This window comes from Coenobita brevimanus, chromosome 57, assembly GCF_032717465.1.
Source record: "Coenobita brevimanus isolate Jiangsu-jjx chromosome 57, ASM3271746v2, whole genome shotgun sequence".
Lineage (NCBI taxonomy): Eukaryota > Metazoa > Arthropoda > Malacostraca > Decapoda > Coenobitidae > Coenobita > Coenobita brevimanus.
The window spans coordinates 39,515,057-39,530,835 of record NC_137010.1 but is presented as its reverse complement, the minus strand read 5'-3'; positions in this window follow the sequence as shown (position 1 = coordinate 39,530,835).

The window sequence follows — 15,779 nt, the reverse complement described above, 5'->3', positions numbered from 1 at the left end:
GACCAAAGAAACCCCTTGGAATCCTAGGTTTCTAAGAGAATGTACCGAGAACTTCAATTGACATGTTCCACCATGAAATCGATAAAAAAAAAAAAAAATCCTGTTGTAACACTGTTTTCTTGCATGAATTGTAACAATTAAATAGCGGATATTATGCTCATAACTTTACATGAACGTTTTTCTATGTTTAGGGGTGAAATCAGCAAGGGTAATCGCCCACTTTCTGGGATTTATCATTCATTCAATAGCAAAGCATTTACCGACGCAGTTTATTGACATGACAAGTCGAGAGAAGAGAACTGAACATTGCGCGTGTGACAAATGCTACGGCGCCTCGCTATATGCGCATCTGGTGCCCTGAATACATATGTGTTGTCGAAAACACGTGCCATGTTGAATGTTTATAACATGATGAAATTATAATGATAAGCATATGTATAAACGCTCGCTTGCTCATTACGCGCTCATAACCTGAACTTTACTGGTATATATATATATATATATATATCTATCTATCTATATATATATATATATATATATATATATATATATATACTGTATATACGTATGTACGTATGTATCAACCAGTCTCAGATTATCATGTCTGAGGTTTAATGGTACAAGGCTGGGTACTGCACTATCGATCATTTCACCCTTCTAGTACGATAAGGTAATGTTTATTTTTAATTTTGTCATCAGTCAATGATAATCAATGGCTTGGGAATGTGTTTTAGTAGCGAAGGGGTGAAAGAAGTAATATCTATCCCTACTAGTTCCAAAATATGTCCTAATTTAAATGATTTTTTGGCAGTGGAGCAATGAATGTAAAAGGCCGTCATCTTGTTGAGGAACAGTATGGGTAGGTGACCATCCTTCTCCCTTGATGCCGCTACATGAAAGAAAAAAAAAAAAACATGCTTCCACGGGATTCACACGGAAGCGCAAGCACAGAACGTTGACGGCGAGTGGCGGCCTTGTACCAACAGACCACCAGGCGTCACCGTTAAGTATGTGCCACCACTGTATCCCTTTACTGACATCACAACATATTTTATTCAGTCTTGCTACTTCCTCTTGACTTCATTCAGCTTAGGAGACATTTCTCGAACGAGAGGTGTTAGATCATGCCTTCATCAAGTCTTTTAATACCATGGGTCTTTCCCAAACTGTTTAAAATCGCCTCGAGGTAGCAAAAAAAAAAAAAAAAAATGTCATTGTATAATGTAGATGTTTACTTTTTTTCGGACAAAGAACATACGTGGGGTTTTACTCAAGCTATTGCAAGACGCATTTATTCAGAAAAAGTCAGTGCCTGCCAGAAAGAGGATTAAAAACTGTCTTAGTTACTCCTCTAACTACTAAGATTTTGCTCTGCTGAAAGAAAATGGCTGGTGTTAGTTATTATTGAGGCTGTATGAGCAAAGTGGCTAATATTATGATAAATGTATCCTATTTATATATAGAATTTAATTGTATATGTAAATACAAAGTTCCTTATCAACCTGTATATAGTTGTGTATATCTATGTAAATAATAATAATAATAATAATAATAATAATAATAATGCTATACAACTCATTAGTAAGGTAAGTGCCATGTAAATAAAGTCACAAATAGTTTAAGGACATGATTGTCACGCTTATCTCATTTGACACTGGCGAATCACCGTACCTGCTCCTTCGTTACCCCCACCACTGGCTGAAGGAAAATTGTGGCCAGGGATTCACAGCAAACCAGCGCCTGTGGCCCAGTGTTTAGTCTGAAGCTTTACTAGATACAAATGCAAGCCTTCACCATGACACTGTTGTTCGTGCAATCCACTCGTACAGTAGCAGCTTGAAGCCACCAGTAGCTGATCTTGGTTCGTTGTGAAATCCTCCAGCCCCTTCGCTATGGTGCTTTTTTCACCATGTTCTTGCTATCTACAGACGATTTTATTCGACTTGAGTGAGACTTTCGTACTGAAGGGTTTAATAACATGCTATATCTAACTCTTTCACCTACGGTAGTCTTTTTTAAATCGAGTGAAATCGTTAGGAGAGAGCAAGAATATTACAAAAAATTAAGTTCCAAGGCTGAAAAGCTTAAGTCAGAGTTATAGGTCGAGTCTCAACTGTCACTGAGGCTGTACCAATGGATTGTAATGTCGTAGTCTTCGGAGACTCCCTGGCGTAATCTTCCCCGCTACTTTATTTCTGTACACTGCACTTGTACCCATACACGAGGCTAGGCTACTCCCGTGTTAAATAATATTGTCTGATGAATGCCAGATTAAAATTAACAATACATCATTGTACTTGAAAGGATAAGTGATCGAGGTTATTGCAGCCTGTTCTGTTACATTTCCCAAAGGATTTTTTTTTTTCTTTTTAATTGGTGATATTAATGTTCGGTGGCACAGCCTCATGGCTTTAAATCAAGGCTGATTGGCCATAAACTAATTGAATGTACACACTGGGCCTGGTACCCATGTTTTCCTGATTAGGCCTTTTAAATTAGTTTGAAAAAAAAAAAAAAGTAGGAGGATGTGCGTGGAATCCCAAAATGCAGGGGTGGAAACACCAGACGCCAAAACAACCATTCCAGTACAGACACAGGTTCTATTCAGGTTCGACCGCTGTCAAGGGACGGGGAGAGTTCGATTCGATTGTGCCTTTTAGCTTTTTTTTTTTTTTTTTTTTTTTTGAGTTGCAAATATAAGCAAGTATGTATTTACATATAAGAAGCAAACTTTGGAAAATGTCATGTTATTGCTGGCAAATGTTGTCTTCCTAGATTTTATTAGTTTAACATCGACATAGTTTGCATACAAGCTGATATGAAGGAACGATATGCAAAACAAGGCTCTGAGGATGAGATGTTGCTAAATCCCAAAGCCAGCAGGAAGACGGCACAGTATTATACATACAGCTTAATATCAAGGCCAATATTCTCATTGTCTTGGGAGACTTTCAATTACCTCTTCTTTAGCGAGTTGCGTGTATTTTGCATTTTTTAAATTCTCTCTCTCTCTCTCTCTCTCTCTCTCTCTCTCTCTCTCTCTCTCTCTCTCTCTCTCTCTCTCTCTCTCTCTCTCTCTCTCTCTCTCTATATATATATATATATATATATATATATATATATATATGTGTGTGTGTGTGTGTGTGTGTGTGTGTGTCGACATGTGCTCCATAAACAAAAACAGAAAACAACCAGTAAGGGCAAGTTGCTGACTTAGGAGGCATTCTAGCACCTCTTCCTTAGAGATTTATTTTTTACCTAGTGCATCTTACTGTTGTTCTCAGGTATGCCATTTATAATTATTTTATATTAAAATTGATTTCATAGACAACATTCATTCATTCATTGCCAGACGCCATGTATCCCAAAAGGGGTGGCCAAGGGCTTAGAGTTAATTGTTTTACAGGGAGGGGCACTAATCCTCCACTAACCCCACTTGACACGTAACATACAAAGGTATATAAACGTACCAGATACAGAAATAACCCGGTGAGGAAGGGGTGCTGGCATCGGAGACATTCTGGCATCTCTTCCTTACGATACATTTACAGTAACACAGCTAATTACTGTTCTCTCGCATTAAATATGTTGTGTATTTCTTTCATATCAACATATTCCATAATAACATACAAGATTATAACAGTACACCAGATACTTAAATATACTGATGAGGAAGAGGTGCTGGAAGCCTCCTTAAATCGTAAACAACCAGTGGCCACTCCTGAACTGCATGAAATTTTCTGACGTAATCAACATTAAATTCGTTGTTGTTGTTTTTTTTTACCATCGTCATAGATGTAGCTGAGCCCGTTCTTAAATCTTATGGGCTGTGGCAAAGAGATCAATTCAAAATTGAATGAACTCGCCTGGCGGTAGCGAGAATATAATTACAGTTGTCGTCATGGCCACAGGTTTAAGTGAGGAGAACAGAATCCACTGTATGGATGGCAAACTGGTAAAAATATATATGACCATGAACGATACAAAACCTAGGACTTGGATAATAATCAGTTGCCTCCCCTAACAAGAATTTATATTTGCAAGTATGACAACAGATCTGTAGATATATGGACGGGAAGTTTACTTCCACGAACAAATACAAACACACAGCACATGGTAATTCAAAAGCTAAAAAAAATCTACAAATAACTGATTTAGACTAAGCAGAAAAAATATACCATTCATATACTGGTACTGTCCTTTTCTTGTCTTTCCTGAGAGAACCAATCAGAGTCAGGACAGGGATTTAGTGGGAAGTTCGTGAATCCGACCCCACACTGTGACCGACAACCTTGTGACCAAATTATACTCTTCGGCTTCGTGGGGTTTCTCTGCGCCAAATCAAGTGGGTAATTAGAATGCCATGCCAAAGCTGTGAACGGTTTATAGAGGCTGTACTTCACTGACACCGAAAGGCTACTATGTGCTGAATAAAATCGTCTGCTGATGGTGACACAAAAGTATCAATGTCTGAATATCACAAAGAAAGAGCTTAAAACACACACACACACACACACACACACACACACACACACACACACACACACGTACATACATACGGCATAGTCCTCAGATCTGGGGAGTATTTCCATTGGTAAGTCCAGTCGTTTGACTTTAACCAGAACAAAACAGATAACCCTTCCCCTGAGGCTGAGAGGATGAATTCATAGGAAGGCTTAGTGAATAGCCCGCATCCCACATAACACAGTACTGCCAGATACGTTATGGTGACACCAGGCACGTTTTGTCTTTGTCAGGTGCTTCGGAAATTGTCATCAAACTTTTTGAGCTTGCCTTGCCCTTTCCAAACCATTTATGATACTGGAAATATGACAGGGAAAACGATGATGTTGATGCTTGATGCTAGTGATGACTAACGTTGAGCCTCCCCAGCACCTCCATCAACCAGGAGCACTGGGGGTGATGCTCGGAGGTTGCTGGCGGACGAATCAATGTGGAGGTAGGTTGATGATGCTGAAAAGTATCGTAGTTCCCAATGAAAATATTTTTTAGTAATCTTGTATAAACCTTTAAAATTTTCCTTGACAGTGAGTAGTAAATAGTTTATATGTATATAGCTAAAAAGTGAAATAAGATTATATATATATATATATATATATATATATATATATATATGTGTGTGTGTGTGTGTGTGTGTGTGTGTGTGTTTAAAAATTTATATGTACTTGTAATAACCTCCAAACCATCTTTGGAGAATTTTTAAGGACTAATCAGGTATCTAATAATGTAGCAAATTCGCTCTGAGTGCATGGTAGTGTGTTCCATTATCACTGGCAACTCCTACCGTAGTTGTACTTTTCATATGATTATACCTGCTTGTGGATCCTACTCATCTCATTCATAACAGTGGCAAGTGGGAGTGTGATATCCATTGTATAAGTCAAATCTTAGTTGTAATATTTTTAAAAATCAGAATACGAATTATAAATTTTCAATTATTTAGCATATGACAGATATCAAGGACTATAATACTAAAGAATAGTTTAGCTACATGAAAGCCTGGCAGTATTTTTGTATATATTATGTACTTCAAAATATATCTTTATAGTTTTGAAATAATCAGAATATTCCTCCAAACACTTCAAGCACTCTTTTACTGCAAAACAATTTTTCAACACATCAATGAAATTTCACTATGTAACCGAGTCACATTCATCTGTCACGCATTCATCACCAACACCATCATTGATATCAGTGTCATAAATACCACTAGCATCACTACCACTGTCATCATTCATCACTTTACCATTCTTATCATTATCACTAGTATGATTACCACTATCATCACCACCATTACCATCACTATCATCGCTACCATTATCATTAGCACCACTGTCATCAACACGACCATCATCAACGCCACCAGTACCACTGCCACCAGCAACACCAACACCATTATCACTACCACTGTCAAACCAAGGCTGTAACGATAAAATGAATCTCAGTTTACGAATCATCTGTATATTCTATGTATATCATTCTTACTCTAGGCCTTGAATTTTTCAGTGCCGTTAATTGCTCAGAAGGAAGAAATTACATCCACTTATTCCCGAGGCGGGTCCAAGCCGGACCTAAGCTGCTGTAGTCTCACAATAAACACAGTTTTAACTCTTTCGCTGACATGGACGCATTTTGGTATTTTATTCAGGCTTCATCAAATATTGTACTCGTATTACTAACGATGAGTTTGTATATGTGTATATAACCAAGTTCTGGCCTTGCAAAACGGTTTTGACGAAACGTTGCACATGCAGCCACTGGAGCACAGTAGCCTACAACTCGAGATGTTCCACACTGATGTTTTCGACGAGAGTTTAGGCCAACTTCTTGCTCCCGTGATAGTCTCGTTGGGTGAAATCTGGGTGGCAGGGTGCCTAGAGTTTTCTGCATGTGTGTGTGTGTGTGTGTGTGTGTGTGTGTGTGTGTGTGTGTGTGTGTGTGTGTGTGTGTGTGTGTGTGTGTGTGTGTGTGTGTGTGTGTGTGTGTGTGTGTGTGTGTGTGTGTGTGTGTGTGTGTCAAAGAGAGAAAGAGAGAGAGAGAGAGAGAGAAACTGACTGGTGCTCTCAGAGGAAGTGTTTTGGCCACATGTGCTCCTGTGCAGCCAAAGCCACCGCACCTCCAGTGGGGCAAGTGCCATCGTTTGGTGTACTAGCGAAGGCGTTTGTTCAGACTGTTTTATACAACTGAATTAGCCTTGACCATCCCATGGGTTAACCGAGATAATTTCCAACACTTTAACTTCAAGAATTTATCTCACCAAAACAAATGAAGACAGTTTAATGCGTCAGTCGAAGGTATAAGTTTTGCTATATGGATGCAATGTTTCTGTTTGTAATATAGTGTAAATAATCCTAACAAGTCTGTTAAATCATAATGTAAATATTTTTGGACATTATAATAAAGCAACTTCTGTGTCGAAAAAATGTAGCAATGCATTATAATCTTGTAAATATAATCGTACAGTCCAGTTCAAAAATTCCTCTACACTTCTGTGGCTCTAAGATAATGAACATATTATTACTGCTAACACTCTCAGACTCCTACACTCACTCTAAGCAAGATTAAATCATTTTATGTTAGTTGCAGTACAGTACTAGAGTGTTTCCGCATACAGAGGGTTAATGTTATCAGTATTCTGTGGCTTACTTTTCTGGATAAATATGTTTGAAGTTAACTGAAAAATATTATTGGAGTTTATCCTAGCATGAGAGGCTTAATTAGTTCAGGAAGGTCTGATTGGATTTAAACACTGCAGAGGACATCCTACGTGAACTATTGACCGCAACTGTACATATCAAGCTTCTAAGGCCAGTATTTGTGTCGGCCAAGGTGGTTTCATGGCACTTCTTCCTTACTATCTAACTTGGCCTGAAATTGACATTTCCCCGTCTTGAATGCCGAGTTATAACAATGGACTAACACTGTATTACAATGCTAGTCAAGAAGAAGTGTTGTAAAGAAAATGTAGAGACGTATAACTGTCTTATTTTCTGTCACTGAACTATGTGAACAAAGCTGCAAGAGGACGTAAATCTGGGACAAGTTAAGGTGAAGGGAGTATAGTCTGAGTACCGTGCATATTATTCTCTTTTATGTTATTTTGACAAAGTATAAATAATATTAGAAAATATCAAAATATGTAAATTAATGTTTGGACCAACTTGCCTAGCCCCAGGTTCCTACGCTCCTCTATGGGGCGACATTGGTTTCGATGATGGATGGATGATGTAAATTGATTCAAAAGAGAAAATGTGTTTGGAAGCGTACCAAGGTCATGAGAGTACGGGTGTACTAGATGTATAAATATGGGCCTAAGATGGCGAGGGTGGCCAGACATACTCTATTATGGCCACACGCTTTCCATACGCACTAACAGAAGGCCATATTTGGGGTTACAGTTCAAGAGGAACATAATTTTTAAACTATTCTCCCGCATACAAGATAATGGGAATATGATGGTAATGATGGTGATGATGATGATGATGGCAGAAATGATGATAATTGTTGATGATGATGATGATGGTGATGATGATAGCTTATGTTTATCAGATGGGAGGATGATTGGAAACGTGAGTACATAGGAAACGAGAGAGAGAGAGAGAGGATTAGTGACTGTGTGAAGCATGATTGAGGTGTGACTGATTGACGTTTAGCAGTGTCTACCTCACAATGACTTTTCTGCTTCCCTGCATTCCTTATTTGATCATCTTAGTCAGTTTTCTCCTCTTTCTTCTCTCATATCTCCAGTTCTCTCTCTCTCTCTCTCTCTCTCTCTCTCTCTCTCTCTCTCTCTCTCTCTCTCTCTCTCTCTCTCTCTCTCACCACACACACACACACACACACACACACACACACACACACACACACACGCACACTTGCACCACACACTGCCACAACCTCGAGTAACCTACAACTTCACAATGCCACAATACACGCTCTCTTTACCTCATTACATCATACACTGCCACACCACACATTGACACACCTTATACACATTCTAGAGTCATACCACACTCTGCCACACCTAATACACACCTTTGAGTTACACCACAATCTACCACACGTCACACCACCATATCAAACACTATCACAACACACTGTCATACACAGCACATAATACCACAACACACACGCTTACATCACCACACAGTACCACGCCACTTACTACCACTACGCACAGTACCTCATCCACTCACACAACACACTGAAACACCCAACACTACCACACCGCACTCTCCCACAACATACACTACCAAATCACCCACTACCACTTCACGGTCTGCCACATCAAACTTTACCGTAACCCACACTGCAGCACCACGCACTACCACAGCACCCATTACCACACCACACACTACCACACCGCACTCTCCCACAACATACACTACCAAATCACCCACTACCACTTCACGCTCTGCCACATCAAACTTTACCGTAACCCACACTGCAGCACCGCACACTGTAATTCCAGACACTGTCACAACATACTCAACTACATCACAAACTGCCACACCTCACACACACACATCTCAGTCTCACCTCACACCGCCACATCTCCCGTTTTCCTAAGGCACACAGTTTTTTTTTTTTTTTTTTTTTTACCACTCTGTACACATTATTTTCAAGAAACATAATACACACTTCACGCATTTCAGCCGTTCTTCAGTGCATTATTAAAGACAACAGGATGTCTTATTTACGATGAAATCTACTGAAGCAAGAATGAATGTTTAGCGAGTAATGATCACAAGCTAAGGCAGATCTGATAACTGACATTATTCTGATCTCGTTTGTACATGTATACGAATAAATGTTTTACTGTTACTGGTTTGTTACTTTAATATCCCTGTGATGATCCCATGCACCACACTTAAAAGACACAGACAAGATAATAATAATAATAATAATAATAATAATAATAATTAGTACATTATTATTATTATTATCATTATTATTATTATTATTATTATTATTATTATTATTATCATCATTATTATTATTATTATTATTATTATTATTACCCGTCACCTCATAAAGTCAGAGCAAGGTGTTTTAATCACTGGGATCAATAGGTGTCTGTCCGTTGAGTTGGGCGGCAGGGCGGTTGGCCGGGCATAAAGATTTCGTTTCTAGGCCAGAACTCAGAAAGTATTCACTAGAGTCATGAAATTTCACGTAGTTATGAGTATTATAGTGAACTGGTGCCTTTTGATTGGTAGAATGCTGTGTCTTAAGTAGCTTTTTGAAAATAATTAAATGTAAAAAAAAAAAAATCAGATTTCGATGCAACCTGTGCAAGTAATCTGAAAGGCCCGGGTCATGTGTCCTCAAGACGTTCTCCTTACGCACACCTTTAAAAGAAATGATTGAGGGGGTGAGGGCCGTTATGTGCTTGGTTAGGTGTGCAGGGAGGTGGGGGGTATGTGCTTGGTCAGATGGATGGTTGCAACAGCGTAGCATTGCCTATGTGTTTTTATTATTTTTATCAATCCAGCGAATTACGATGGTATCATTTTCAGCAACCCTCCCTATACAGTTGGTCTATACTCAGGCTGTGTGTGTTTGTGTGTGTGTGTGTGTGTGTGTGTGTGTGTGTGTGTGTGTGTGTGTGTGTGTGTGTGTGTGTGTGTGTGTGTGTGTGTGTGTGTGTGTGTGTGTGTGTGTGTGTGTGTGTGTGTGTGTGTGTGTGTGTGTGTGTGTGTGTGTGTGTGTGCGCTCGCGCTTTGACTCCTCCTAGGCTATTTAATGGATTTGAATGAAACTTCTCAGCTGAGTTCGTCGGGTGCAGGAAAAGTTTTTCACACTAAACACTTTCCTAACCACGATTTTTATGGCGTTTCAGCCTCCCCTATCCAAATATGTAATTATCAAAGTGAAGGGAGGGCAGACATGACTTTGATATCTTAGTACATGATGTACAATGGACTCTCATCCATAATGCGACATTTGAGGAGCGTGACCTCACCCTCATTGTTTCAGACCTCCCCCTCCCAAAAATAAAAACGATCAGAAATGGGGACAATATTAGAAAGGAACATTACAAGCGAGTTCGTCTGGTTCATCCAAAAGTCTTCCATTATATACAGATTTTCACCCTTGACTTCTATGGGGGTCAGCCCCCTCTCACCTAATCAAAAATTCTCAGAAAAAGTGAAAGGAGGACATATGGCTTTGATATATTAGTAGCCTACAAGTTGTACGATGGGTTCTCATCCGTAATGCGATATTTGGAGAGTGTGAACCCCAGTGATTCCTGGGGGGTCAGCCTCCTGTCAAAAATAAAAAAGATCAGAAGTACGGGAAAGTGAGCAGATGGATTTCAACGATTTTGTCACACATATTACAGGATTAGGTATGCAGTTTCCATTTTTTTCCTCTGGATGCACAAGAAGAAACTGTACATCGATATTAAGGGAGCGTGACTTCCCCTCCCCCCATGATTCAAGGGGTGGTTAACCGCTACCAAAAAAAAAAAAAAAAAAAAAAAAAATCGGAAATAGGAGAAAGATCTCAGTGAAACATTCTAGGTGAGTTCGTCTGCTTACGCAGCAGGTTTTCCACTACTTCTAGTTTTCCAGTCATTATTTTTATGGGGATCACCCTCCCCACCAGATTACGAACTCTCTGAAATAGTGAAAGGAGGGCATCTATGGTTTTGACTTGTTAGAGTATGTTGTACAATAGATTCTCATCCATAATGCAATATTTACGAAGCATGAACACCAAAATGATTCTTAGACGGGTCAGTCTCCCTCCCAGTAATATAAATGGCCAGAAATAGGGAAAAATTTGAATAACATTTCCCAAGTGAGTCCGTTTGGTTACTGGAAAGGTCTTCTATTATATACAATTTTCCATTCATGATTTTTTAAAGGGTCAGCCACCCTTAGGAAATTAAAAAGTCCATGAATCTGTGCACGGAGTACAGATGTGACTTCGATATCTTAGTTCATGGTGTACAATGGACTCTTACCTGTAATGCGATATATGGGGAGAATGACCCTCCCACTGATTCTTGGGGAAGCAGCCCCCCTCCCCCCCAAAAAAAAAGAAAAACAATCAGCAAAAGGGGAAAGTGTACACATGCATTTCAGTGGAATCGGCATACATATCGCAGGATGGGGTATGCTGTTTCCATAATTATTTTTTCTGAATACACAGGAAGAAATTGCACATCATGGTCATTATTACTATTATTATTATTATTATTATTATTATTACCATCATCATCATCATCATGATCATCATCATCATTACTGTATTATTATTATTATTATTATTATTATTATTATTACAATTATTATTATTTTAAAGGAAACGGTGCAACACTCACCATCCTCTCAAATTATATAGTGATATTTTTCGATGACAATAAATGAGTGGCAGCCAAATATCTTCCTGTAACACAGAAAACCACATACCCTGGTGGGTGATATCATATTACCAGCAGATGAACTCATGGTGGTCTAGTGGGGACAGGCGGTTCAACGGGATGCGGCCCATAGGAGCTGAAGCTGAAGGGACTGATGGTGTTTATTGTTCACATAATGCCGCTGAGGGAAGAACAACTCGTCACTGTCGCCATAAATATCTGGAATGAGTATCCTCTGCAATGAGCAGTCCTCTCATCCCTTTCCTCTCCAAGTCTCAAATACAATCCTCATCGGGTACTCGTAATCTCAGGGGCTGTCATCCTCACTCTGTCTTTATCACTGCCAGTCGCCTCCACACTTATTAATGCAGTGTGACCAGACACGTCGAAGTGAATAAATATCGGGTTTGGTTTCCATATTCATTCAGTATTATTTGGAAAGAAGAAATTTCTCAAGCCTTAAGCCTTCAGTTCTTTCTCTTTTGCATAAAGCAGTCTCGTGTGCCAAACCAATAATAATAATAATAATAATAATAATAATAATAATAATCTATATCTATATACCTAGGCTGCTTCCCCCAAGGAAAGGGAGGTACCCGAGACAGGACGACACACTCCCAATTTCCTCATCCACTCAAATACATTCATTTGCATCTTAGCCCCAAGGGGTGAAGGGACAGATCCTCACCGCACCACACCGCACGAGGGTCAACTATGCAGTGCAATCCGCAGAAGGGCCCGACAGCAGAGCTGGTGTACCCCTGCCACATCATAATAGACCCATCCCCATACCCGCATCTGACCTGATCAGCTGATCAGATCAGATGAATAATAGTAATAACAATAATAATAATAATAATAATTATAATAATAATAATAATGATAAACATAATAAGAAAAATATGAATATTAACAATAATAATAACAGTAATAACAATAGCAAATAAAACAACAACGACAACATCGATAACAATAAAAAAATGATAATAATGATAATATTAACAATAATAATTATAATAATAATAATAATAATAATAATAATAATAATAATGATAAATCCATCCATCCATCCATCATCTAATCCTACGTTGCCCCATGAGAAGCGTAGGAGCCCGGGGCTAGGAAAGTTGGTCCTGGCATTTAAGATGAGAGTGACCAGCCTCACTCATCCCTGAGTGGCATTACGGGAGCAATAAACCCCAACCTCCCCTTGGATATAAACCCACACCGGCTCAATCCGACTGGAGCACCTTTATTACCCACTAAACCACCAGGAGCCAAAATTTGGTTATATGGTTACCATCCAGCGTAGTAAATGGTTTCCTGGTGTACAGGAAACCATTTGGCTTGTCACTAAGTGTAGAGTCACCCACAGGCAAAAGGAAGAAGAAAGAATGAAAGGAAGAAAGACACAAGAGAGAGTGTAAAGTCACCCGCAGCCAGAAGAAAGAGGAAAGAATGAAGGAAAGAAAGACAGAAGAGGATGGATGGAAAGAAGGATGTAGGAGAGGAAAGGGCAGACACCCGACAGCAGCGCTACATCATGTGAGTGGATGGTGAGCGCCCCCACCTACCACAAATAATAATAATAATAATACTGTTACAACAACAACAACAACTACTACTACTACTACTACTACTACTACTATTACTACTATTAATAATAATAATAATAATAATATTGATAAGAAGAAGAAGAAGAATTATCTATCTATTTATAGTCGGACGCCCTAATCCCGCAAAGGGTGGCCGCGGACAAAACGCCTCCAAGTCGCTCTGTCACCCACCATTTGACTGCCCTTCCCCCAACTCACTCCCTCCTCCCTCATATACCTCACAACTCCATCCTTCCACCTCATCCTCGGTCTCCCCCTCCCTCTCCCTCCCTCCACTTCACCTACATACACCGTCTTATTATTATGATGATGATGACTGACATAATAATAATAATAATAATAATAATAATAATAATAGCAAATTATTATTATTATTATTATTATCATTATTATCATCATCATTATTATTATTATTATTATTATTATTATTATTATTATTAAGCCTCCTACCCACCTCTATTGGAGGAGGCATTAAGTGCTTGGTCTGTCCGTACGTGCGTGCGTGGGTCCGTGCATCCGTAACACCATTTTGGCAGCGATATCTCCTGAACCCATCAACGGATATCCACCAAACTTTTGTCAGTGATGTAGTATGAGGAGATGATGAACTGTTTAGGTCAGCTAGGTCAAGGGGTCAAAGGTCAAGGTCATATGGGGTCGATTTAGTTTATCCTTGTGGGCGCGATATCTCCTGAACCCCTCGACGGATTTCGACCAAACATTTGTCAGTGATACAGTAAGGAAGGACGATAGACTGATTGGGTCAGCAAGGTCAAGGAGTCAAAGGTCAAGGTCATATGGGTGTGGGCGCAATATCTCCTGAACCCCTCGATGGCTTTTGACCTAACTTTTGTCAGTGATACAGTATGAAGGTACAATGAAGTGACTAGGTCAGCAAGGTCAGAGGGTCAAAGGTCAAGGTCATATCGTGACGAGTTACTTTATCTTTAGTCTCATACCAACAAACAATGAACCTGTCATGAAGGTTGTATGGCGAGTCCGTGGCAAGGCTTGGCGGAGACATACTGAGTGTCGCTTGGCATCAACGGCTCGGGGCCCAAGTTCTCTGCGTTTCATTATTATCGGCCGCCTTGGTAATGTTTTTGCCCGCGTCTGTGTGTGTGTGTGTGTGTGTGTGTGTGTGTGTGAGAGAGAGACCATTATGTCTCATGAACAGCTTGAGCTATCAACATGAAACCTTAACTGTAACAAGATGTGGCCAAAATCTTGGACCAGTTCGATAATGGGCACTCGGGGTCAAGGTCAAGGTTGCCAAAATGACTGCCAAAGGTGAACTAGTTATTATCAACCGCTTTTGCCCCTTTATATCTCATGAAAGGCTTGAGCTATCAACATGAAACCCTCAGGGTCTCAAGATATGGCCAAAATCTTGGACGAGTTCGAAGATGAGCACTCGGGGTCAATATTCTGGCGGGTGATTAGCATTCGACTCCCAAAAGCATTTCTTCTATTATTTTTATTATTATTATTATTATTATTATTATTATTATTATTATTATTTTCAATCCAGAGAGGCAATATGATATTTCTGGAACCCCGCCCCATACCGTTGCGCGAGATTCATCTTGTGTGTGTGTGTGTGTGTGTGTGTGTGTGTGTGTGTGTGTGTGTGTGTTTTCTTACCTTATCTAACTGTTCTTACCTAATTGTATCTTTACAGGAACGAGTCAAGCTCGTACTGTCCCGTGTCCTGAACCATTTGTAATGTACATATCCTTAAATTTATGAATTGTTTTGGCACACACTTATTTCATTTGGCAGTGTATTCCACTGAGTAGTTGCCCTATTTGGGAAACTATATTTCCTTACGTCTTTATCGCCTCTCTTTTTATGCAGATTGATGCAGTGTCCTCTTGCTGATGCATCCCCATTGGTTATGTATTCATTTATGCTATTTTCTCCTTCCCTGGTATATATTTATATAACATAATCATATCTCCTCTCTTCCTTCTCTCCTGTAGTGTAGGTAGATTCAGTCTTTCTTTGTAGCTTAGATCCTATAAGCTTGGTACCCATCTTGTAGCAGCCCTTTGAACTTTTTCAATCTTATCTATGTGTTTTTTGAGATGAGGACTGCAGACTATTGAAGCATACTCCAGGACTGGTCTAATGAATGATGTTATTATCTTTCTCAGCATGTCCTCGTTTATGTATGTGAATGGTATGCTCATATTTGCAAGCAGTGTATACATGTTCAGTACCTTCTCACTGATGTGGTCAGCCGGAGATAGTCTGTTATTGATAATCAC